The sequence below is a fragment of the Strigops habroptila genome, chromosome 1 (assembly GCF_004027225.2).
Source record: "Strigops habroptila isolate Jane chromosome 1, bStrHab1.2.pri, whole genome shotgun sequence".
In the NCBI taxonomy this organism is placed as follows: Eukaryota; Metazoa; Chordata; class Aves; order Psittaciformes; family Psittacidae; genus Strigops; species Strigops habroptila.
The window spans coordinates 122174198-122200192 of NC_044277.2; the positions used below are offsets into that span (position 1 = coordinate 122174198).

Below are 25995 nucleotides of genomic sequence, written 5' to 3' on the forward strand. Positions count from 1 at the left end.
TGAACAGAGTAGGAGCCATAAGAGACAGATACAAGCAGACAAAAAGCAGTGTGCAAATCCTGATGATTCACAGCGGTGGGACAGAACAGAGATGAAAAATCACAATCACTGTCCCATTCTAATAGCTACAAACAGGCCAACCCAATATTGGCAAGGCTTTCCCAGCTAAGAAACATCCAAGAGAAGGGAGAGGGATGCAACAGCTTCCATCTCTTGTCCTGCAAGCACCTGCAAGAAAGCCTGGTCAGACCACCTGGTTACAATGTGGTATCTGCATGCTGAACAGATGACTCAGGCACACACATCTTTCAGCTTGTGAAGATGTGGTACGAGAGTGTGACTAAGTAGAACTGATTTCATTTGAAAGTAAAGCCACCTTTTCCTCACTTGAGGAGCTCACATTGGGCTTTGCTACGCTATAGTTCTGCACCATTGCTTTGTACAATCATGAGAATCAATCTCAATCGATTCAATTAATATTTCAAAACTCATACAAACACTGAGAGCCTCAGCAATGAGGACTAGCTATGACTGCCTAAGACCCATGTGTTTAGCACATGCTCGATAGAGTGTGGGTGACTTTTTTCCATTGTGCCCTGTCTGACTCAGATTAGACCCTTACAATCTCCTGCATTCCAGTCTTAGCAAAGTCATGCAGTGACTTTCTATCCTTTTTTATTTGTTTGCTAATGGTCCACCCTGAATCTGATAAAGTTTTCTGTTTAAAAAAGTGCTTGAAATGTATATGTTCCTGCAGGGTTTTTATTTCAACAAAGTGGCATTTTCCACCAAAATAATGAGATACGAGAAAAAAACATTTTGATACAAACAACACAAGCAATATGAGAAATAACAAAATGGCTCATTATCGGTTATGTCTGATTCAGACTAGAAACACATTTACATTCGCATGTATACACAGTTATTTAGGATGCACAAAATGAACTATAGCAATTTACTATAATGCAGTTTTATGACATTAAATACCCCAGATGCATTACCTGTAGATCACACTCAAAAAAATTATTGCATTGCGTCACCAGACTTTATTGTCAAAGAGTCCAGCAATAATTTGTTTGTTGGTTACAGTAAAAATGCCCCTTTCATTTTTTAAAAAAGAATCTACACCACAGAAGCTGGATTTCTATCAAAGATTTCCAATACCCTTTCGAGCTATTCTGAACTGAGCTTTTATTCATTCCTTTCACCTGGCCTATTACGTTCCAAGTGAAAACAATTTCCATTACAATTACATTTTTAGGAGTGATGCAGGAAGGGAGCTCTAATAAACAAACAGCAGTCCAAATTTCTCAGTATTAATTCACAATTTCAGTTATTTCAATATTTTACAGATAATTCAAATAAATACAAAGAAATGCATGACTTGACAATGTTATTTATTCTCTGCCATTTAGTGGTGATAAAGTCATTGCATTGCAACTATATATTGTATGCTTTGTGACAGAAGTTACCTTTCTGTTTCACAGGTATGTCTATTTTCAGCTACTGTGTGTTAGCGGACATAGTGGGACATGCAAAACTGAAAACAGGCACAGTGGCAATGATGGCATTAAGCTTCTCAGGAAGGCCAAAATGCGCAAGAGGGTAAAAATGACAGGATCAAAGACAACTTCAAAGGCATCTCTGCATTCCTCTGGGATAAATAAGAGTTGGATATTGCATTGGTACAGGGAACGATTTGCAAATCTCCATTTACAAGGAACTTCTGGGGCCATTTGGCTGGATTTGAGGTCTTTACAGTCACTCCTATGATGGAAATGGCAGCTGAAGGAGTTCCAGCAGGGGCACCATGGCGCTAGCTTTCCCACAGCACACCGAAGCTGCTGCATTGACATGAGGCCAAGGTGCGCAGCATAACTCCAGCAAGGAAGTTCAGTCCTACCTCTCTAGATTGGATCACATTTTAGTTCATTGATCTCATTAAACACTATGGAAAATGCAGCAAAACTTAGTACATTCATTCTTCAGGTGTGGAAGCTGAGGTTCAGAAGAGCAATGTTATGTACTAAACTGGCATCGAGTCCAAGACACAACTACTGGCAAGACTGACTCCAGAACTGGTGTTTGCTTCTCATACACATATGTCCTTCTCATGACACTGTTTATTTTGGCAGCTATAGTTTGGAAAGGTTTGCTAGCAATTTTTGAGGGACCACTTTAGTACGGAGAGCTCCACTTAGGGAAATATGAGCTTTGGATGCAATTCTATTTCTGGAATGTGGCACTTGAATACTAGAAAAATGCCAGTGTCTGGATTTTCAAGGACTGAAAAGCAAGTTTGACAGACAGCATTCTTTTAAAAGAAATAAATGTTTGTCCTTTCTTATGAAACCTTCTTGCTGTTGTTCCTTTCTTGAACAAATAGTGCCTTGTCAGAATGGATCCTTTGAAAAATATAACAATAATGCTGTACTTAAATAGACAGTCTGAAAACACCTGAACAAATAAATTGGCATTGCCTCCTGTTGATTTCCAACTTCACTTCAGTCAGTCAACTGAGATCTCACTTGAAACATTAAAAAAAAGTGAGCTGTTTCTATTTCATGGAATTTGGAAACCAAAACATCAAAGAAAAAAAATTCTAAGACATAAATCACCTTTTAATACTGCTATTTTTACTTGAGATTCAAGTGGTCCCTCTCTGTGTTCCACAGTAAACTGTGGCCAATAAACTGTGGCCAACAAACTCATGCTTCAGTCAGCCTGCATGAGTAAGCAGCCTTTCCTGGATGCTCTGGTTTTATGAAAATAGTGGTTTCAAGCTCTATTTTCTGTAGATGGAGGAGATATAAGACAGCAGAACAACATGGCACAGTGGCTGGGCAAACAGCTGTACATAACGATATTGGCAGCCTTCAGGTTTGCTTTTGTCTCTTGGTTGACAGGTGCAAGTGCATGGCATTGAGTATAGCACATTCTTTCAAGTGCACTTGCGAGACAAAACTGTGAATATCTGAATGGTTTGTGAACAGCTCTTTTCACTCTGTCAGATCAGATCAAGGGCAGAGGTGAAGACTGTGCTGCTAACTTGTGGCAAAATAGCACCGTAATAAAACTGTAGTATTTATGTATTGTTGCCCATGTATATGTATTGTTTTGTGGCACACTGCTTATCTCTATACTGACATACCTATAAAATTTGAGTCACAGATAGGACTCAAAGTTGGGGCTGTTCAGCCTGGAGAAGAGAAGGCTGTGTGGAGACCTCCTAGCAGCCTTCCAGTATCTGAAGGGGGCCTACAAGGATGCTGGGGAGGGGCTCTTCCTTAGGGACTGTAGTGGTAGGACAAGGGGGAATGGCTTCAAACTTAAACAGGGGAAGTTTAGATTAGATATAAGGAGGAAGTTCTTGACAGTGAGGGTGGTGAAGCACTGGAATGGGTTGCTCAGGGAGGTTGTGGATGCTCCATCCCTGGCGGTGTTCAAGGCCAGGTTGGACAGAGCCTTGGGCCACATGGTTTAGGGTGAGGGGTCCCTGCCCATGGCAGGGGGGTTGGAACTAGATGATCTTAAGGTCCTTTCCAACCCTTACTCTTCTATGATTCTATGATTCTATGACTCTATATAGATATATACACTTAAGCAGTGTGTCACAAACTACCACAAATGCATGGCAAGCCTTCTATTTTGTGTTTGCATATTTATAACTGATGTTCGTCCTCACTGCCAAACATCTATGAACAAAGGTTTGGATTGCTCTAACTCCAATACAATTGCAAGGCTGTCATCTTTACCCAGATATTACCCATAATTTCAGTGGGAGAGTTGCTTGTTATCTGAAGACATCTGTGGATGAATGCACCACAGTCAGTGCAAGGCTTGAAAGAGCAGGATTTTGCAAGACAGCGCTGATTGGATACGCTGCTAACGAGAGCATTCAAGACCATGACTCTGGAGCCACCAACAGTGTTAGTTCCTCTTCTACCACAGAGCTAGGCTCCAATACTTGGCACTTATCCCCTAGACACACAACTCACCTCATTATTCTTCAGTGAAACCTGGTTCTGCATTCCTAGTTCTTCTCACACATGCATGGGGAGCCATACATGACACAGGATAACACAATATCCTTTAGGGTATCAGCTTTAAATCTCTCTTTAAATTTCTCATGTCTCGAGAAAGACTATCTAAAATCTGGATTACAATTAATGCCTTTCTTGCTCATTTCAATTAGCGTCATCTGGAGAATATCTGCGGGACATTCGCTCTACACAGATTATTGACTTAATTGCAAAGAATTATCTTATTCTTTCAATGAGTCTTTCTTCTTTGCTGAGACTGGGATGGTGAAGGTTATGACAAAAGAGGTGAGACAATTATTTGATCATAGAGATAGGAAAGGCCTCTTGACTACCCAGGGAGAAGACAGCTTTATCAGAACTTCCACCCACTTACTTCAAGCCTTGTCTCCGAGTCAGCAGTGCATAGTATACATGGATATTAGAAATATGCACCCACCCTTATCTCTAGAGAGCAGTGCTTTTCTTTTATCCTGCTAGAATTTAATTAGGTGAAACACTAGATTAGAATCCTCTAGCATACAAACTCAGCAGTACAGTTTCGTCTGTAATTGGCTCCATCCCAGGAGAATTACAGAAGCCCAAGAAGATAAATCAATTCTTTTCTTGCTGGCTAATAAGCGTGCATAAAGCTGAGCTACCATGCCAAGAATTAGTAAGCCACTTCTAACCTTCTTTCATCTTTCTTATTCTTTATTTTTCTCTTTAAGTCCAACCTCTGCCTTTCATAAATTTACTTTATGTCAAGAAGTTGTGAAGAGTGAAAGGCAAACACTGCTAAGTGACAGCTGTACTCCAGAGAACAGCAACATCCATTCTGGAGTCAGATGCTGCATTTTATGAATCAGTCAAGCGTTCTCCTAGAAGCCACTGGTTCAGTCTAGCTTTGGGTGTATTTATTTTGAAGTAAACAAGAGAACATATGTTATGATACCAAATAGCAGCAGTCTGGTTGAACAGACTGTAACAGAAAACTCTTGTACTTTATGTGCACTTGCACATGGGACTGAGCCGTGGTACGAAGCCTGCAGTCTCTGCTCAGGATGCTGCAAGACCAGGCTGCCTTGAACTTCTGTGAGCAGAGCGCTTGGCTTAGACCAAGAACGCTTGTCATCAGGTCTTTGTTCTGTTACCAGGAAAAATAAGAAATCAGAAATAAAAGTCAGTTCATTTTAATTACGGTTTGACCAAACAATAGTAAGTCCCAAGAAATATACTTATAAAAATACTGCATAATGAATTTCTTGTTGATAATACCAGTATGAGTTTCATTCATTAACACTATCTTTATTCTGAGCCCTTGAAACCATAGACTAACCCCTGCTTAAACTGAGAGCCTGGAAGGTAAAACCTCCAATCGTATCAGTTCTGTAGGAACACACTAGGCTTCTCCTTTTAAGAGAACAAATGCTATAATGAAGTCCTATTGTAGCTTTCACATTCTGATTATTTGCAAGTAGTTATTCATAATGCCACTCTGTATTCTGACAAAAAAGATTGTATGACAAGGGCCAAATCCTAATATCTTTACTCAGTACCGAAGCAAATCTCAGCAGGAGTTCACTGAAATCTGTAACAGCTGAATAGAATTTAGCCAAGAGCATTTTTAGGCCCCAAATCTGAGAGCAGTTTTCTATTTAATATTATGAACATGAATAGCCGTGGAGATTGCAAAAGTTAGTTGCAGTGGTTTTTTTGGTTGTGGCGAGGTTTTCTTAAACTTTTTTCCTTGCTTATAAATTTAACCTGCCTATTTTAAATGAAAAAGCCTTGAGCTGCTAAGAGGACAGAAAAATAGAATGCTGCTGATCTGATTATGAGAATTCAGAACAAGCCAGAAGTAGCTTTCTTTGATGATTGTTCTAACATGATACGTGGACTATGTTCCCTTTTTACAGAAAGTATTCAGAAAGGTGACTTCCTGGTTACAGAAGAACTGAAGTACTTTCAAAAGTCTAATGTTCTACAGTAGGAAAAAATATTTTGCCTATTATTCCTAAAGCACAGCTCAGATCCTACACATTTTTAAAAATCCTCAGATTTTTAAAAGTTCATCTGAATGGTTAAACATAGCCTATATTCAGACACTAATTCTATTCTTACGAATGTTATAGTATTTGAGCTGTGTTTTCTGACTCATTGAAATGATTCCACATATAGTTCTAAGACAAAAATCAATTTAACAGAACTAACTTGTATTTCTCTGAAAGAGATAATACTAGTGATTGCAGGGATAGTTAAGTAGACTGGTCCTGCAGCAGGTGTTTATCACAACTTGGACTTTCTTGTTTTCTTTTCTTTGTGAAAGAACTGCTTGACTTTAATTTGACTAAAAGACATGGCAACTGATCTTTCTTTTTAATTCACTAAATCTAATGTATTTCCTAAATCAAGTAAATCAACTATTTCTGAACTATGGTTAGTACTATTGTTTAGTTTAAATCTTTGTCACTATGATATGGTCATTTTTAATTACTACTGGTGAACGTAATTTAAAAGAAGCATGTTTTCCTTTCTCTTTTCACAATATTTTCAATACAGAATTATTTTCATCCTTGACATATCATCAGCAAAATTTTCTGTTGGTGCAAACTCCTGCAGTTTCTCAGTAATTTATGCCATTTGAGAGCCTGAAACCATAAATTAATCAAATTATCATTTAACCAAATTACATCTTTTATAGGAAGAGAAACACAGCGCGGATTGCTGCACCATCATACTGATTACTGACTTCCGAGTTTTTTTTATACCTACGTGTGGATTTAACACTATAATGAAATACTATAACAGTTTACCTGATATCAATACTAATGCTACTTTGCTAATTAAATATGGCATTTGTAATATAGTACTCTTATTAAATCATTAGTGATAAGGGACCCCTCTCTAACTGGTTGGAAGCACTAAAGAAAATTAATTAAAGAAATAGTAGATTAATCTTCACTGAACAAAGCCATTCAAATATGCAGCTGATTTCCTGATAGCTTTTTGGATCCAATTTCAATCATGAAATCCATAGGCAAAATCTAAAAATGGAAAACATGAGAAATAAGGCGTCTGAAAGAAGTACAAGCTTTTGCACATTGCTGTCCAGAATGTCCCTAAGAATACCAACGTAGTATTTTTGTGTTGCTTTGGCGGGAATAATTAGTCTATTGTTGGACAAATCACGTGAGGCTGATGAATACTAGCAATCCCACAAACATTAAAAAAAAAAAAAAAGAAAAGAAAAGAAAAGAAAAAGCCTAAGCATTTCCAGAAAAATTGATGATGTATTTTTGATTTTGGTGCATAAACCACATCACTTTTTGGTGCATAAACGCACACAGCAACTTCATGTTGCACACACTCTTGGTTACTAATCATCTACTTAGGAAAATGCTGGACTTCTGCATGATGTGTCCATGTGTATATCCATTTCTGAAAAATGCAGTAGTTGTTTAATTCCTAGAGCTACAGCCCAGATGGATAAAACCAGCTACTGAAATACTTGTATCCCATTATGTAGAAGGTCATTTTGTATGAACCCTTCTCCAGCCAAACAGCTCTTTGCCTCACTCTTTCCCTGCGAGCCTATGACCAGCAGGCCTGCCTGCATCCCTCATCCTTGCCCTGAGTTTTCCCAGAGGCTATGGAGCATTTCCTCCCTGGGGAAGAGCTGAGTAGCAGGACCTGCCCATCAGGATAAGGTAGATCAGTGAAGGGAAGGAGACATTCAAGTATTTAGCTGTCTCTAAGGCTCACTTTGCTTCCCCAATGCCCTTATTGTAACCTCAGAGGGATACAGAATAACCCTCGGAGGGTTCCCTAGGAATATTCAAATTTCCTAGGGAAATTTGAACCTCTGAATATTTGAACCCTAGGGAACCTCTGAATATTTGAAAACAAAGCAAAATGAAACAAAGTCTGCCTTATCCCCAAAGACAGACTTCACACTCCAGCATCACTTTCTGATGTCACCAGCCCAACGTACTCATAGACCAGAAAAATAATCAAAGAGCATAAATTAAATTAATTGCTTTTTTCTGGAAGTAGCTTATCATTCTATTAAATTGCCAATTTGTTATCTGTCCAAATGATAAAGACATTTAGCTCATGACTTCTTCTGCTTCAGGGAGGAAAACAATGGGAGCAGGATACAAGTACTACTGGGCTATTAATTTTCACTACTGTAATGATATGGGGTCTCAAAATTAGGGCCACAGCCCTATCATGATAACTACAATGCAAACTGGTACACCACCTTGTTCAACAGAGTGCCACATCACACACAGAGGACTCAGGTTATACAGTAAGACAAGTGGAAAAAATGAAGGAAGAACATGATAAAACAACCAGAGCTCACAGCCCACCAGATGCTTGCAGCTACACAACTTATTTAACAGTAATATTCAGTTCTGGTCGTTTGCATTGCTTGGTATTATACACAGTGGACTCAGTTCACAGCTGCTTGAAACAAAGAGTGTTATCCACAGTGCCTTTGTATTTATTATGCTGCCTCAAAGGATGGAGAGACTATATAGAATTAAATTAAATGTTTAGTTAAAACTTTTAAATGTCTGCATATGTATAGAGTTCCTTCAAGCTACAAAACTGCCGAGGTTGCTTAGATTATTTTCCTGAACTTTCCCAAATTTGTAATAAAAAGGTACACAGAAAAGGGAAGTATGGCAGATCTCACTTTGAGAAAAGCAATAGCCTTCACAGAGGATTTCATACTGAGACACAGTTATCAAAGTAAGTTTAGTTAGCTGACATACATTCGCTGCATCCAACACAGAAAGAGTACCTCTCTCCAAAACCTCACAGAAAGGCAGAATGGTTTACAAAGATCCTCCCTGATGGGCTTTGTGGGGCACAAAGCCTGCGTGAACAGAGTTAAAGGGACCTGTTGACCTCTGGAAGACCAGACTCCCAGTGTGTGAGAATGAGTGTGTGTGTATTGCCCTGCCAGACAAAGAGTCTTCTTACATTCGTGAATTCAGGTTACCTCATAAGAAATTAGAATTCATGTCTTTTCCAAAAACCACAGCCAACGCAAGGTCTGAGTCACCTGTTTCAGGGAACAATCTCATAAGAAGTAATCACTAACTGCATTACAAACATTTCCTTTTGCCAGACCTGCAATCCTTTTCTTTGAGGTTGGTTACCCATAATGTCCAGTATAATATCACTTAGGCTACTCCCTAGAAAAGCATTGGAGCAGTGAAAGGAATGAGGTAAAAGAGGTAAAATGAGATTTGCTTCGTACTTTATCCTTTTGACGCTTTTGGGAACTTTGTGAGAACCTGTGGCGAGGGATAATATTAGCAAAATATGGCAGTAATCTGAGTTTTCAACAGCTATTGATCTGTGCCTCATAGTTCAGCACTAAGGTTTCTATTTTGAAAACGCCCTGCTTCTTAAGGCCTTTTTCCCAACACATAAACACCCTTGCAAAAAGGAAGAGAAAGTGTCTCAGCAGCAGGTTAAGATGAGGTTTCAAAGGAAAAGGGATGGATGAAAGTCCTCAAATAGGTACAAATAGGTGAAATAGGAGCAATGTATCTGGCTGCTCATGCTTAAAATGAGCAAAAATCCTTTTTCCAGAACTAGGCCTTCTAACTTTGCCCACTGAAGTAAATGATATTTTACATTGATTGGTCTTAGTTTGCACCTGTAATCTCTAGCACAGCAGGGAAATATGTCTTCATCTTCACAGGTCAAATCAACCTCTCAGCTACAAGACTATCTTTCACCATACACTGATACAACCTCCATCCTTTTCCTAAGCCCATCACAGCCTGAATTCGGTCCTGTTGCATATTTAAAGAACTGAATCATTGGAATATATTGCAGCTCAGTATATTTAGATTGATATCTTGTAAGTCTGGTATCCTGTTATTTTTGAATGTTGTAAAAATACACTTCTCTAGCATTTAGTATGTAATTTTAGTACTAAATATGACAGCAAAAATTCTAGGAATGAGAGAGGTATTTACTATAAACAAACCCAAGGAATTATAAGACACAGCACCCTCTGAATCCCTTTTTCCATCAGTTATGTACATATTATTGACATAGTATAATCACAAGCTATGAAGTGTGTACCATTTAAAGAGCTGGAAGCAGCAGATGCAATGTCTCTGGCAAGTCAGGCTCCTAGAATAGGACTGTGTTGCTCAAAGCAGATGCACCCATCCACATCTCCAGCTACAGGCAGACCCCAGGCTGGAGGAATGGTGGCCTCAGCAGTGGGAGGTAAGCCCTACTTGAGCTGCTGAGCTGCCAAAGGAGCTGCGGCAGGTGAGCAGACTGCATGGCATAAGCAACTCTGCACCAGAGACTGACAGGTCCTGCAGGGACCTGAGCCCCAAACCCACACTGTAGAGGAGAAGGTATGCCCAGAGGCTGAGAACCGGGACTTCTCTGTCCTCACTCAGCCACAGCCTAAAGGCAGGTGATCCTGGTATTTTTCAATGATATATGCATATGGGGAGAGGAAAGGACATTACAACAGTGCTGGCTGTGCCTCTCCATCTGCTCAGCACTCTGAAACAGCAGCAAACTCTGAAACTGATTGTTTCTCTGGGTGTTTGTGTGACAGGAAAGGGTCTGCAGTTTTACTGTATGTGGCATCATGTCATCAGCCCTTAATGTGCTGTGCTAAGAGAGGGAAGGAGCCACAAGGCAGGATCTTTGTCTGGAAAAGTGGAGGAGTTACATTCTCAAAAGATACTGCAGGTTCCAGGGCTGAGCTGGGCAGCTGTCAAGAGCAGGCAGTTTCTAACACAGCTGCATTAAGATTTCTCTCACAGCTTGCAGCCCTAGGGTAATTTTATGGTTCTAAATGTGTATTTTTATGCTGTAAAAAAATCACAGAAATCCTGTTAAGCAGGCATATTACAAACAGCTTTTTCACTACAGCTCTGAGCCCAAACCCCAGACTACACTAGAAGCCTCATGCACTTCCTGTCATTCTAATCCAAAGATGTGCATAAAACAGTAATTCACCTGGTTTGGACTCTGGTTCATGAGATTGCTGAAGGTAGCTGTGGTGGGAGTGGGCCAAAGAGGTATCTCTAGATGTACCTCTCGTTCTGAGACAGAGCCAGGAAGAGAAGGCACGCTGGAGTGGCATTGGAGAGCACGGTCTCCTCCAGACTGCCCTGCATGGTGGTCCTGGCACCCAGGCATACAGATGAGTGGGAGGCTTTGTGCTACGATCCTACCCAAAGGTATCTTCAATCTCTCTGTAACAGACATGTCTGCTGTTTCAGCCCAAAAGTATAGTGCAAAGTTGCATATTCAAGAATGCAGCCTTCATTTTCTTAACTGTAATGCTGCACTGCTCACCAGTCCTATTTTATCTCCTGGTGCTCCTGATATTACCAGAGAGTTCTACTGTTTCTGGAGACCCTTTTGGCTCTCTCACTGCACAATTTATGAAATCTATCATTTGCCTGAGGACCTGGGTTACACTGTCTTAGTTTTCTGAGACCCTGGAGGGGCCATAGGTATCACCAGTGCAAGAAAGAAAAGTAAGAAAAGAGAGATAATTTTAAAAGGTGGTAAAGGAAATAAGGTGTTCAGCATGTGGTTCATCATAGGCGGTAAAGGGTGAGGATTTCAAACCAGAAGCACAGCAGACTCAAAGGACTGAGGCTATCAGGAAAGTATATGTGCTTTTACCCTGTTATGGAGGACAAAAAGTGTGTCAGGATGTCTTAGGAACTCTTGGTGGTTAAGAATTGTTTGTAGACACATGCCCACTAGGTATGCCCTTGGGGACCTTGTGGTTGTGCAGGCTCATGAGCTCAGGCCCTAATGTTTCCTCAAGCACATGCTGCAGGACAGCACAGCTGCAGTGTATAGGATGCGTTGTTCATACACACCAAAACTACATTTCAGAACCAAACCAGAGAGGAAAGCAGGGCACAAGCAGCGAGGGACTCAACTTGCTTTAAAACTGATGTTCAAATGAACTGACTGTTCAAATGAAATCACCAGTGTAGGTACAGCCCCACCAATCTTCCTTCTGTGTGGAGCAAAAGAAAACATGCATATCAATCCCCCCACATTTATTTATCAGAACAAGAATCTATGAAGGCTGTGAAAAGACAGACTGTCCTAAAGACTTAGAGCTTAAACTTTTTGCACGTATGGTCATTTTCCAATATACAGTGAAGTCAATGAAAGCCTTCAATTAATGGCAGCAGGCCCCAGGTTTTATGCTCAGTAAGAATACTCCTTCTGAGGCTAGCATCTACCCATGCGTAACTGATTCAAAGCAGCTGTGCTACAGATGGAATACTAGTCTGGGGAAGTAGACATGTCTTCACAGTGTGACAAGAGCCATGAGTAAAGATATAGCCCCTTGTTGACTGAACACCAATTAATGTAAAAGCAGATCTAGGAAGTCATTTGCATGTTCCAGCAGCCAAACCACCCTTAAAGAAAAAAAGTAGCTCAGCTCTTCTTAATCTTGCTAATTCATAGTTCACTGGCTACAATGAAATCCACATGCAGACATACCTCACTCTAGTATTAAGTCTTTTATAAATTTGTGTAACTAACTTATAGGAAAGGATGGATGAGCATTATGGATTCTAGTATCATAAAACCGGTTTCTGCATACTCTGAGTAACAGTCCCTTGCAGGAAAACCTTATTCAGAAGAAGATATAAATGCATATGTAAATCTAAGTATGCATTGAAGTCACACTGCAATCAGCAAAGCCAGAGATAATTTAAATGAGACAGATTTAGGCATGCATTTTCATGCTTTCCTAATTTGAAACCAACAGGAGCTGAATTCAATAGGACCACTGACCATGAATTGGGCCACTACTGTGTATTTCTGAACTCAGCGTTGCCTGCTTATCTTCAGGTTCTTATCACATTTAGTGTGGAGATCTTTCCTTGAACATGCAGCATGAGAGCTTATAAGCACCAATTAATAGATAAGTAGAGGAGATGACAGATGGCTTAATTTAGAAATAGGAAACATTTCACATTCACATACAGCAGCACAGGTTCTCTTCAGCTGTCACTCTTCATCACTGCTTTCTGCATGTATGCTATGTCTCATAATTACACATACTTGTTTTTCTTAACTAGGAGATATGCATGTTTTTCATATTTGCTTAACCTAAGCCAACTTCTAAACCAGTGGCAACTCAGGACACTAATCATAAATTGGATTTCTGTGCTGTCTCACGTAAGAGTTCTGAACTCCTGTCAGAGCTTTACAGTTCAGGGCAGGATTTCTCTGTGTTAGGTAGTAACTCAAGATCAACTAGTATTTAGAACTGGCAGCAAGCACAGCTTCAAGACAGTCCTTTCATATTGATCCTTAAGCTCTTCCTCAGAAGAATATTTGCAACCATTTCATTTCCACAGTTTCATGTCACCACAAACCCTTATTTGCTAGATAGAAGTACTATGTGTACAAAGTAATGTGAAGATGCTAACTGGAGCTTTGGAAATGCAGGTGTGCTCAGGCAGAGAACAGTTCTCAAAATGCCTCTCTCTAGTCCTTACAAACAGTTTACAACATGACATTTGTGGAAAACAGCTAAATGACCTGAGATAAAAAGAGCTGTTTTCAAAACTAGCAGATGAGTGTTAAGAAAAGGTCAGAATTTGATGTGCTCAAAGTGTAGCAGGTTTCTGCTGAAATTAAAGCCAAGCCATTTAAGCTCTAATTTACTTTCAAGTATGAATTACGGCATCAGATGGGCATTCCACCTTTCTCTTCCACATGGTAAGTCCCAAAATAAATACTTGCATTTTCAACTTGTGGCATCAAAAAAAAAAAAAAAGAAAAAAAAAAAAAAAACCCAAACAAAAACCAACCAACCAACCAACCAAAAACCCCAAAAAACTCTAGGCACAGGATATGAGTCTAGATCTCAATTCAGGTTTTTCATATCCCCATATTAGAGAGATGTAAGATGTGGGTTTCAGTTGGTAGAGCAATTCAATTATACAGTAATATCTAGTTCTCCTCCTTCCAATAAAATAACCCACACATTTTCAGATGTATTACTTTTACCAGCCTACTACAAGCAGTATTTTGGTCATCCTTACTCCACTTTATGTGTTTCCTCAAGAGCTGATGGACAGTTGTCTACCGAGACAGACAGTGAACTTGGAACAGTGTTCAGTGAATGCCACATACTGTAGGGTATCTTTAATTTCTGTTTTCACATTGCTTTTTCTTTCTACTGCTATCTGGTAAAGTTTTGCAATGAGACTTGACAGAGGGGCTTGTATTTGCAATATATATTTATAGGAAAAGGAATATATATTAGAAAGGCAATAGACAGATTTCAGGTCACATTAGCTTGGAGATGCCTAGAAACAAGTATTTCCTTTGATTAGTGCTAAAGCTAACTGATGAAGAAAACTTCCTTGTAACTAGATTCCTGATACCAGTTTTCTTCAAAGTTTGATATACTCAGTGCCCACAGGGCTATAAAAAATGATAAATTTAGAAACCGCTAAAATGTTTCAGGAGGCTGAAAGAATGCTTGTTGACAAAGCACTTGCACAAATTTGCATGATTCTGTCATAGCTGAGAGCACTCGAACTGCAAGGAGAGCTATGAAGTCCAGTAAAAACTTTGAACCGACTTAATCTGAAGCAAATATTGACACTAAATGACACTAGTGAGAGTCTGCGTGGAAGAAGGGACAAAGGTGAAAGAAATGCAATTAGTATCTTCTACTTTTTGTCACCTTACAAATCAGAAGGGTGACTAAATTCTCAAGGAAAAAGCTGTAATTTTCATCAGGTGGAGAACTAGGAGGAGCACAGATGATTACCCCAGTGTAATACCCCACTCTTTTAGCCAAATGACCTCCTCAGCCTGCTTCATTGACATGCTGTGTTTGCAATACTTGCACCTCCATGAGTGCCAGTTCACCTGCAGTCCTGGGGTGGGAAGTGAGGCAATTACATGCAAAACTGAGTTAACCACCTTGACTAGTTTGGGCTGAAAAAACTGGGTGAATCCAAGATTTTGACCTTTTGTTTCAAAATGCTATTTTTTCTTCACCATTTGCTTAAAGATAATGGTAATAGGCCACGCCCTCTCCCTGAAGAAAAAAACTTTTCATTATTTGCAACAATGTGTCAGCACTGTTGTGATGATTTCTTCTTTATTCTCAGGTCAACAACAAACATTCTTTTAGCCGTGTTTTCTAAGGAGTGTGAATTACATAATCTGATATTTTGTATGCCAACATTTATGACAAAATCGCATATGGCTGCACATAACACAGATTTTAGTACACCGACAAAAGGGAAGAATTTGAAAAAGACCAACCTGTATTTTGGCTGATGGGGGAAGGATACTAGATATCACTGCCCAGTTGAAATGTTCTGCAAACTGGACTCCAGATCTCATCCCTCTGTAATAGGCAAGACAAAGAGCCTGGATGAAGAGCTACCTTTGAATCCTGTGTCTGGTGCCCTTTTTAGCTGGCCTAGAGATGTAGCTCTCATTTCCTAACAGTTTCACTACTGCTGATAGTCTGTCTCAGAAGAAAGGTTGTAAAGAATGGTTCACTAAGGAAGACACAAGTACAACTCAGTTTCCATTACCTTTGTCTGGACTGTTACAGCAGAAACTCTTTCCATGTTTCCAGTCCTTGCTTTTACCAAAAGCCCCATCCTTCAGAAGCGTGGCCTGCGCTTCAACAAATGCCATGGAATTTTCTGAAATCCCATATTTTGAAACCTCTGCTGGAAAGACAATATGAATGAAGAATCAGCAGACTAGCATTTCACCAGGAAACCTGCACTCAGGCAGAGAAGCTCACAGACTAAGTACAGCACAACAGGGATGCAAGCATATCCAGAGCTGTTAATTTTCGCTGCTCCTTCTGGTAGTCACACTGCTGAATGACTCATTTCAGCCATTCTTGATGCCTTCCATGGAGCACTGACCAGGAATGAGAAGTTTTATCTTCTGGCAGGCACCCCTGGGGAAGCAGAAGCGAAAATCCCGGAGTCTTTCATGCAAAGAATTAAAAATTAGATCAGAGTTTTTTAAAAGTTACTTCTGACTTGGAGTGACTCAGTCTTTGGGCAACAAAGATAGGCAGCTGACTAATATCAGTCATGTATGTAGAACTCAATCACATACTTGCTTGAAAATTGAAGTCCTAACTAAAGCACTGTCCTAAAACCAGCAATGAACTGCCTTAAGTAATTTTGAAATATTCCCCCCACTATTGAGTCACAGGCACTCTATTTTTTTCCTCTTTAATTTGTTGTGGAGATTGAAAGAAGCCTTCTTAGTACTGCCATGACAGTGCATTCAAATCGGTTGTCAACAATGCGACTTTCATTCTGAAGCAAATTTGCATGTTATTTGTAGTTGCTGCACACATAGCAATCTTAAAACTCTAATCCATGCTTCTCTATTCCCTGGAAAAAGAGAATGTATTTTTCAGATAAAACCAAAACAAGCAAAGCAAAAACTTCTGGAATACATTTGCTTTTGAAATGTAAATCTCTGGGATGGGTAGTAAATTTGAGTGTTCAAGGATTTTTCCAGATGAGTATTTTTTAAATTACATAAATAATGTTCTGCACTATTTCCCTAAAGAGAGAGGTCATATTTCACAAAGGATAATCGAGAAATTTGTTGCAGATTGGCCAATCCAAATTAGTCATTGTCCACACACCCACATTATAGAATGAGAGTGATTGAAACCTTGGGCATGTTTGGCATTTCCCAATTAAGTCTATCAAGGGAATACATTTCCATGAATATTTTGATACCAATGAAGTCAAATTTCCTTAACAGAAAAGTGCTTCATCAAAAATGTTTAAGACAGTCCTACAAAGACATTTCACCGAAATGTTTCTTAGGATCACATGAATAATAATCTTTTTTAAACCAAACCAGAATAGCTTTATTATAGGTTTTTAAATTTTAAAATAACTTATTAGGGAATTAAAAAAAAAAAAAAAGTCTTGAAGAATAAATGAGCAGCTTTACTTTTTAACAGATTAGCTTTGAAAAACAGCAGAAGGGAAACAGAAGAAAGAGAAAATGCTGTACTACAGAAGAACAGAAATTGTTTAAGTTACCATCATAGTTTCAGTTCTGTTTGCTGTGCTTTTAACTCAAAATAAATGAATTTAGAGTAACGTGCAATAGTAATAATAACTGAATAATTGAAACTTCATTCTATAGCTAACCGACTGTTAGAGGAGACACAGGTATTTTGGAAACATGTCTTATTAATATGGTATCCTGATGTTTGTAACACTTTAAAAGAATACAGAACTATCATTTATTTTCCCTTTTTCTGGGAGATGGATTTGTGGTTTTATTAAAAAGTGAGAAAAACTAATTTACTTTGAATAGAGCACAGTATTTTTATGCCATCTATAGCATTTAGCAAAGTCTACAGTGATTGATAGATTTTTAGAAGTAGCGTTTACTTTAATGACTATCAGAATAATTCTCAAAATCAAAAGTACAGATAGAGAATGAAATTAACAGAAATACCAGAAGAGGGACAAACTGTAAGAAAACTTTTTTTCCCAGGAATATTATTAGTGTATTTTAGTGAGATATTTTAATATTGCTAGGAGCTGATTTTTTAGAAATTATACAAAAGCTTTGAAATGTCATGTCAAAGTTTGATGCTAGGAGAACAGTCTGATTTTTCCAGATCAACTAGGTATTATTGGAACCTAGAAGAATTGTGGAAGACCTAAACTGTATTTTTTTCAAGAAAGAGAGATGTATTATGGCTAGCAGTGTATTTTCAGCGCACCCTAAAGTAATTAAACAACATCTTTGGTTTTCATTTCACATTTTATTCTTTTTTAACCTTTCTTTTACTATGAAACTATGAGACTTGGTATTCTAAGGAAGTTACCACAATCGTATTTTGGGTTTACCTTGTAGACTGGCCCTCAACTCCTATTCTGTTATTAACCATTATTTGTACTATTACAATATCCAGGACACCTTGTCACAGATCAGTAATCCCTTGTGTTTAGCAATGTAAAATCATGTGAAGGAAAATACGTCCATGAAACTTAAGTATGCGACAAGACAAATAGGCCAACAGAGAGCGACCATGGACTAAAAGGAAGATGATCTCCAGTGTAACAGGCAGCAGCCTCAACAGCCTGACCATTGCTGAGGTAAAAAAAAATAAAAAATCACAGACAAAGTGGATTTGTAGGGGAACAGCAAAGTGGATATTCACATGGGGCTACTCCCAAGGATGCGAGACGGTCCAGGAAACAGAATGTTTTTCTCCCCAATACTGAATGAGTGGTTGGTGCATTAGTGAAATACGCCAGGATTATTCAGAAGTAGAAATGCCTGAAAGATGAAACTGTCATGAGAGTCTTCACACAGTGCAGGCTAGAAAAGCCCTCAAGGTGAAGGAAAAATGACCGTGAGCCTGAGGAAGCTGAACTCCAAGACGGATACAGAGGCAGGGCTGATGCCCTTAAAAATTATGAAAGGACATGAGATGACAATGGAGAAATTAAACAACTCAACCTGACTTCAATATCAAAATGATACCGGAGTGTGACAGTGGGTGAACAATTTATAACTACCTAGAAAATAATACACTGATAAGAAATAATCCATGGGAGTACATCAAGGAGAAATTGTATCAAACCAGTCTAATTTCATCCCAGGTAATCTAGTAGCTGAGAGTGCTGTTCATGTGACATAGACCGACTTTCAACATGACTTTTCTAACACAATCCCCCACAACATTCTCACAGACAAAGCTGGGAAACATGGTCTGGATTACAGCATTGTAAGATGGACACAGACCTAGTTTAAAAATAAGATACAAGATTTGGTACGAAGGGTTTCCTGTCAACAAAGCAAGACATATCTCTCTCCAGAGCCTGGTATTATCTCACTTTTTTTCATTACAGACTCTCTCCTCACCAGTATGTGAGGTTATGCATGGAGTATGATGTCTCCTTTTGAGCACACAGGAAAGATGGGACAAATTAATGTTCAGAGGAGCAAGATAAAACCTGAGTTTTAGAAAGCTGTCTCATGAGATGTGGTGAAAGAATCAATGTCTAGAGCTAGCATTTTAAAATATAGAAAAGAGGTCAGTTTTCTCTTGTCCATGAGCGATAGGATGAGAGGCAATCTGCTTAGCATTCCATGGGGAAGATCTGGTTGCACAACAGAAAACACACTCCAGCTGTACATTTAGAAAGCATTCAAATAGGTACTCTGGTGCCTTTAGAGAAAACCATTTACTATTCTGCAGCAATAGAAAGAGAGGTGTATTTGCACATGACAGAATTTATGATGACTTAGCATCTGAGAAGTAAACTGGTGACAGACTATGTATAAATGGTATTGCTTTGTGGCTGTATAGGAAAGTTCATCACTCACAGATGACACAAAGGAAGAATCTTCATGACCTAGGCAAAAACCTAAAAGTGACACCCTGCTGGAAGTAGAAATCAGACCACAGGAAATGGCATATGGGGTGACAATGATGGTCCATCTAGCTCACCTGTTCCTCATTTGTTTCTCCCTTCCTACCAGTGTCCACAGTTGTTGCAGTAAGGAAATACAGAGCAGATCTCCTCATCCCTATCTGTCTACTCCCTAGAGTGTCTCTTTATCAATATGCTGTCCATTAGTCCAATCCCTTTTTGAAAACCTGCCAATACTGTCTGCTCTTCATGGCCTCCTGTGGTAACAGTGAATTTCCACTAGTCCATTACTTGCTTTTATCTATTTTAAACTACTGCTGCCTATTTCCAGTCTTGTGGGACTTGGTGAATGAGTTTGGCATGCATTCATCTTATTAACCACCTTCACGACTTTGCAGACAATGAGCATATCCCCACAGCTTTCTCCTCTTCACACTGAAGACTTTTGACCATTTCTTCTCTTGTCTTTGACCATGCTTCTCTACAAAAGGTAGCTACTTCACTCATTTAGATCTTACACTACGTTCTGCTGGGTAATAGATTTGAATGACAGGCAGGATGGGAACACAGCCGACCATTTCAGGTTTCACATTTACCATGTAATTCTGTACTTCAAGTAAAACCTGATAAACAAAATGGTGCCAAAGCCACATCCATAATGCCAATGAATGCAAACCTGTCTGCTGGTTCTGTTTAACCATGTTGTTGCGTTGTAGCTGCATGTCAGAGAAACACTTCATATAGTCCATTTCAACACTGTCACCACTGTGGCTGAGTGCTGAAAGTAATTTGGTTTTGGCATTTTGTTTAGAAGTTGAGCCTTTTTCCTAAAGAACAAATTGCCATTTATGTCCCTTCACTAAGACATGATAGGAGAGGTCATTGCAGTATTACAACTAGATGCAGAATTACATGTGGACAACAGTAGGGAAGCTAACGGGGTAACACAATAGCCCTCTCCCATCAACACTTTTGATTCAGACAGGGAAAGGAGCCACATGAAATAGGCAACTCTTCTCCTGCATTCCCTGAACATTTAATGCGGTTCTGTTCACAGCTTCTGCTTTCACTGTAGTTTTACATTCAGCTTTGTACACTACATATTTCCAGTGCTTTGGTAAGCAGTTCTGGTATTACATGAAAGTGCCTTTATGTGGTGACTGGCTCAGTACACAAGGGGATGATACACCAGCATATGCTTATCTTACAACTTAGGAGACTTCTTCGTTAATGAAAAGCAGGTCCCAAAACCTGATATGAGACAAAAGCACTAAGAGAAGTTTAAGCAACTGCATTAGAAAACATCTAAGAAAACTACGGAAATATTCACTCTGCTATACAAAGGTTCTGACAGTGAAAATCTATATCCTTACAATAATGTACTGGGATAACATTGATCACCCCTATGAAGAAATGAACCTAGAAGTTTCAAGTGTCAGCTCTAAAAGTTTCTAAGAAAAAGGTAAATAGTAAGAGGATGTGTATGTATCACTACAGTTATGGAGCATCCCATAAAAGCATGGGTCTATAGGGACAGATGGCTCAGATGACTGACAGGAATCTGGCTTCCCCAGACCGGCATCATGGTCAGCTCCACCTTACATGCTGGAGGGCAGACTGCACTGCTGTACAAGACCCTGTCAGGACCGGGCGTTTAGGCTACAAGTGCTGGCATACATTTTCTTTCTATCCCATATTGTGATGACAGCTGTAGCAGAGCAGCTTTGTGATGGCTGAATGCACAGTCATGGCACCATTTTTTGTTTATCATCTTTGCTGTCCTTCATCAGATGAATACAACAGACAGTGAGATTGCCCCTTATTAGCATTAGCAGCTTATAAATGACATTAAAAGTTTACCAGAATATCAAGTTTCCACCTCTCAAAAATCACTGAATGGAATGCAATTAACTAAGTCCATTGTACTTAGGATAATCTAATGCATATACATGTTGCAAGTTTACTCCTAAAAGCCTCTTAAAAGTATTCGAAATAATTTTTAAAGAAAATTTCCGATGACACAAGTGTGTCATGATACTCAGTGATTTTGTGTCAGTTCTAACGGTTGAAAGCATCTGAATCTCCCTCCCTTCACCTACAACTGTGAAGATGAGTGAGCAAGCAAGGGACTCAAATGGACCAACAAGGATTAAACCATGAAGTCTCACACAGTTTTAAAATAAATGGGAAGTAATCTTCTGTATTCAGAGGTGGCAGACAGTTACTAAGTTCTTTAGTTCTGTGAATGCTTTAGAAGATCAGAGGTTATGAACAGCATCTAGGCTAAAATAAACCAGGTGAATAATATAATGTTTGCAACAAGCTAGTATATACACACAGATTTTATTCACTCTTCTACAAATCTTCTTCTTTAAAGAAAGAAAAATATTGTTCTTCCTGGCATAAGGTACTTAACTGTGACTTCTTAAAAGGTGAGGGGCAGACAGGTGGAAGGAAGCCTGGTTACGATGCTGCACAGCAACTGCAAAGTTTTAAGCAATATCACAGCTCTAAGCTTAAAAGTCATTAATTGCAGCAACACTAAATTGCCAGTTGTGTCCACAAAAAGATGAAATACAGAATGACGATCTGCTGTCCTGCTGGCCTGATGTTCTGTGTGAATTATTTTTACTGACAGTATTTTATAGTATTTTGGAGTGATAAAATGTTTGGCTTTGCAAGCACACAAAACTATTACAAAACAATTTTTGGTTTAGCTTAAGACTTAGCACATCACATTTTTCATCAATCTTCACATAATTGTATTTTAGCCACTGTGCATTTCTTTTGAGTTATGTGTACCTATAACCTATAACACTGATAGAAAGACACATAGCTGTAAACCAAATACCAACTAATAAGCAAACATGATACATTTACAAAGATTGGTGAATACCTGTTAGATTTCTGTGTTTCCAGAGTCCTGTCTGGCAGAGGCTTTTATTCAGTGGAAGTTGGTCTAAATGTTTTCCTGATCTAATAATCTCTTACCCAGTAAGGGTTGTCATCTTCCGTTTCATCCGTGAAAACTGGCAATTTAGAAATATACCTAAATATACCTACAGGTCATTTGCTGAGACCTGCAAATTCACTTCCATACTGAAGTTCATAAAGATGCACTAAAAGGAAAAACGAAAGCCAACCACAAAACTGAAGCAGCAGGAAAAGTAAACCACGAACAGGTCCTTATCCAAACTTCATCCAGGTCAGCTGGAAAAGTGATTTTGACTGGTGTTTACAAGCACACACTGCCTGTCTCCACTGCTACTCATATTGGGGAAAAAGAACTGGACAATAAGGCAAGTGTCAGGAAAAGATTTAAATACCCAAATCAGGATCAAGCTGGAATGTAGGGATTTATTTTTTTGGCACAACTGCAGACCTGTAAGAATGCATTTCCTAGAAGTATCTAAACTTCATTCTTACGTGCTTTACAAGTTCCCACATACCTAGAACTGTTAGCCTGTTCCTATCCCTGACTATCTAATTATTGACATACCTGAGCAACTTGGTGCCTATCTTCAGGTTTAAGCCTGATCAACATTCAATATTTATCAATTCTGCTGTCAGAATCCACTGTGACTATACCTGTATTTGTAAGTAAAATAGCATCAGGGTATGGAGCACAGCACAGGCTTGCAACCATCCTTCCTCTTATCTGTTTGAACATATCCTGGCATGATTTTGACCCACATCAATTAACACTATCTTTGAGACTCTTGGTGCAGATCACAGGGGATAGTTTGGGCCCAAAGCTGTTTTCAGTAGGCAGTTCAGGAATAACTAAGTCGTTTTATTGGGAAGAGAAACAGGAAAACTGTACTAAATTTCCTCCTTTTTTTCCTGGGAAATTTAAACATGTATTTTCTTAGTTTGTAGTCTGTTCGGGACTGGCATACTCTGTATTCTTCCTACAGGAATATGCCACTGTGTGCTAGATTGACTTATGAGGTTACCTACTTGGCTATTTCAGAATCCAGGGTAATTCCTACAGTTTGTATGGACTGCCCAAAAGAGTAAAACAGAAAATGTGTGCAAACTAAAATCCAGGACTCATTTTTATTGTTCCCAAGTGAAGGCTCACCTTTGATTCTTGTGTTCTTTGCATGGAAGTCCAGCCTCAACACCAGACCAGTGCATCAGACCACCTTTACCACTACCATCACCACCAAATAGGTGATATTACACTGTATTGAAACATTGCAGCCACAAATCTTTACAAGAAGCAGCCAGTAAAAGCCTGGATTCTTTACAGTGTATTAATGATAGATAAATAGAGGAGTTCTCAACATTTTAAAGGGTGTTAGCCCTGATCAATTCTTGGATGCAGGAGGGAAAAAAAGAGTGAACTGGCACATATGTCTAAAGAAGGCATCCCAACTGCAGATCCCCACTGGGAAGCAGTGCCTGCCTGCACATTCTCACATTCAGTGTGCTGACTGAACCTAACCCTAAGATAGAGTGACAAGAAAGCTGACTGTTCATTCTATGACATGATTTTAAGCGTAACTTTTCATTACCAAGGTTTTCCACAGTGTCTCTAGTAATCAAGTAAGAACTTTATAGCCTGGATGAAAGGGCAGTTAGATGGACAAACGCTTGGATGGTCAGGCTCCGAGGTCAGCAGCTAATGGGTCATAAGCTACGTGGATGCCTGTAACAAGCGCACTGTTGCATGGCTCCATATCAGGACCTGTCCTGTTCAACATGTCTATCAAGGACTTGGAGGAGGTGATGGAGTGCACACCCATCAAACTTGCAGATGATACCAAACTAGGAGGAACAGACTTGAGGGCAGGTCTGTCATTCAGAGGGACCTAGACAGGCTGGAGAAACAGGCTGACAGGAACATTATGCAATTTGATGATAATCTATGCAAAGTCCTGCACCTGGGGATCTTGACAAAAAGCAAGCTGAACATGAGCCAGCAGCGTGCTTTGTCAGCCAAGACAGCCAACACTATCCTGGGCTGTACTAAGCACAGACAGAAGATCCAGAGAAGTCATTATCACTCTCTAATTGGCACTTGTTAGATCACATGTGGAATACTGCATACAGTTTCAGGTTCGCAACAAAAAAAATGGTGTTAATGAACTGAAGTGGTTTCAGCAGAGAGACACCAAGATGGTAGGAGATCAAGAGACAGTGAACATAAATTGGAACGAGAGAGTTTCTGACAGGAAATGAGAAAAACTTTTTCACTGTGAGGACAGTCACACATTGGAGCAGGTTCCCCAGAGAGGTTGTACAGTCTCCATCCTTGCAGATTTTCAAGACTCAACTGAAGAAAGCCCTGAGAAACATGGTTTGATCTCTTAGCTGACGCTACTTTAAGATGTTGGCTGGGAGACCTCCTGATGCCTCCAGCCTCAACTAAGATGTGATTCTGTAGTGCTATGACTCCTAATTGCTTTAAAGCTAAAATTTTACAATATAATTTTGCCAGCTTTAGTGAAGTAATTCAGCATTCTTCTGATTTCTTTTGGGTCATGCTGTTTGAATTAGAATCACCTTATTGCTCCAAAACTCAGCTGAATTGTTCATTTTCACAAAGAGGACTGGAAGTGCTAATTAAGTTGATGCGTTATGAATTGTCAGTTTGGATATCTCAGCCGTCACAGTCATGTTGAAATAAATTATATGCATTATTAAATGGTGAATATCATCATAGCCATGTTATAACTAAGGAAGTCTCCAAAGAGAAGACTTAATTTTCTCATTTTGCTGAAGAAAATGAGCTGTATTCCCATATCACAAAACATGAATTTTAAACCACTAACCCAATTTATCAAACTTAGATTCTTAAAGGGTGGATTGAAAGAATTTAAGAATGTGTTCTTAGAAGTCTTGGCATATTTTTAAGGTAGTAAAACCTGCTAGTATTAGCAGATGTATTTATGTAGACAATTTACATCACCTAAAAATCAGCAGCTGCGGAATAAAAGGTCTTTTCCCAATGCAAATCTGACAGACATCATGGCCTCTAGGCAATAAATTAATTTTTAAATTATTATTTATTATTTTTAAACTTATTTGTTTGTTTAGTTTCTGAATCCAATGTGAAAACATCCATTGTTAGCCATGCGAACAGAGCTGTGTCCAAGATTATCTCTTTCTTAACTGTGATGTTACTTATATTATTTACCGATGGGAAAAGAAGCAGGTCCAGCAATACAAAATAGCTTCTCCATAACTTTGCAATGAGGCAGCTCACTCAACCAGTATTACAACCACATAAGTGTCCAATAAAAATATAAAATGCAAAAGTGTCAACAGCAGGGTCTGCACTGGACTTGTCTGTGGTGAAAAAACCCCTGTCCTCCTGGCTTGTTCAGCTGCAGATTGCAGCATGCATGCTGTGGATGTAGTCTGCAGAGCTCCCAGAGTTGTGTGTTGCAAGCAGAAACAAGACCTTACAGGTAAAAGATTTAAAATAAAAAATCACACTGTCTGAACACAGCAAGCAAGCAGTTAATTGTCAGGTCTAAATGAGGGAGCCAGGCTGTCCTACAGAA

At 39.2% G+C, this 25995-nt stretch overlaps 1 protein-coding gene across 4 annotated transcripts in view; it reads right to left on the reverse strand.

Moving 5' to 3' along the window:
* The window catches only part of CALCR (calcitonin receptor), a 170835-nt gene that overhangs the window by 103783 nt on the left and 41057 nt on the right, over positions 1-25995 (reverse strand). Inside the window, exon 1 of one of the 4 annotated variants that reach the window (XM_030503622.1) lies at positions 15351-15407. The exons of the other annotated variants lie outside the window; for them this stretch is intronic. The gene's annotated coding sequence lies outside the window, so the exon portion shown is untranslated. Of the gene's footprint in view, positions 1-15350; positions 15408-25995 lie in introns of those variants that run through there. 4 annotated transcript variants of the gene reach the window in all.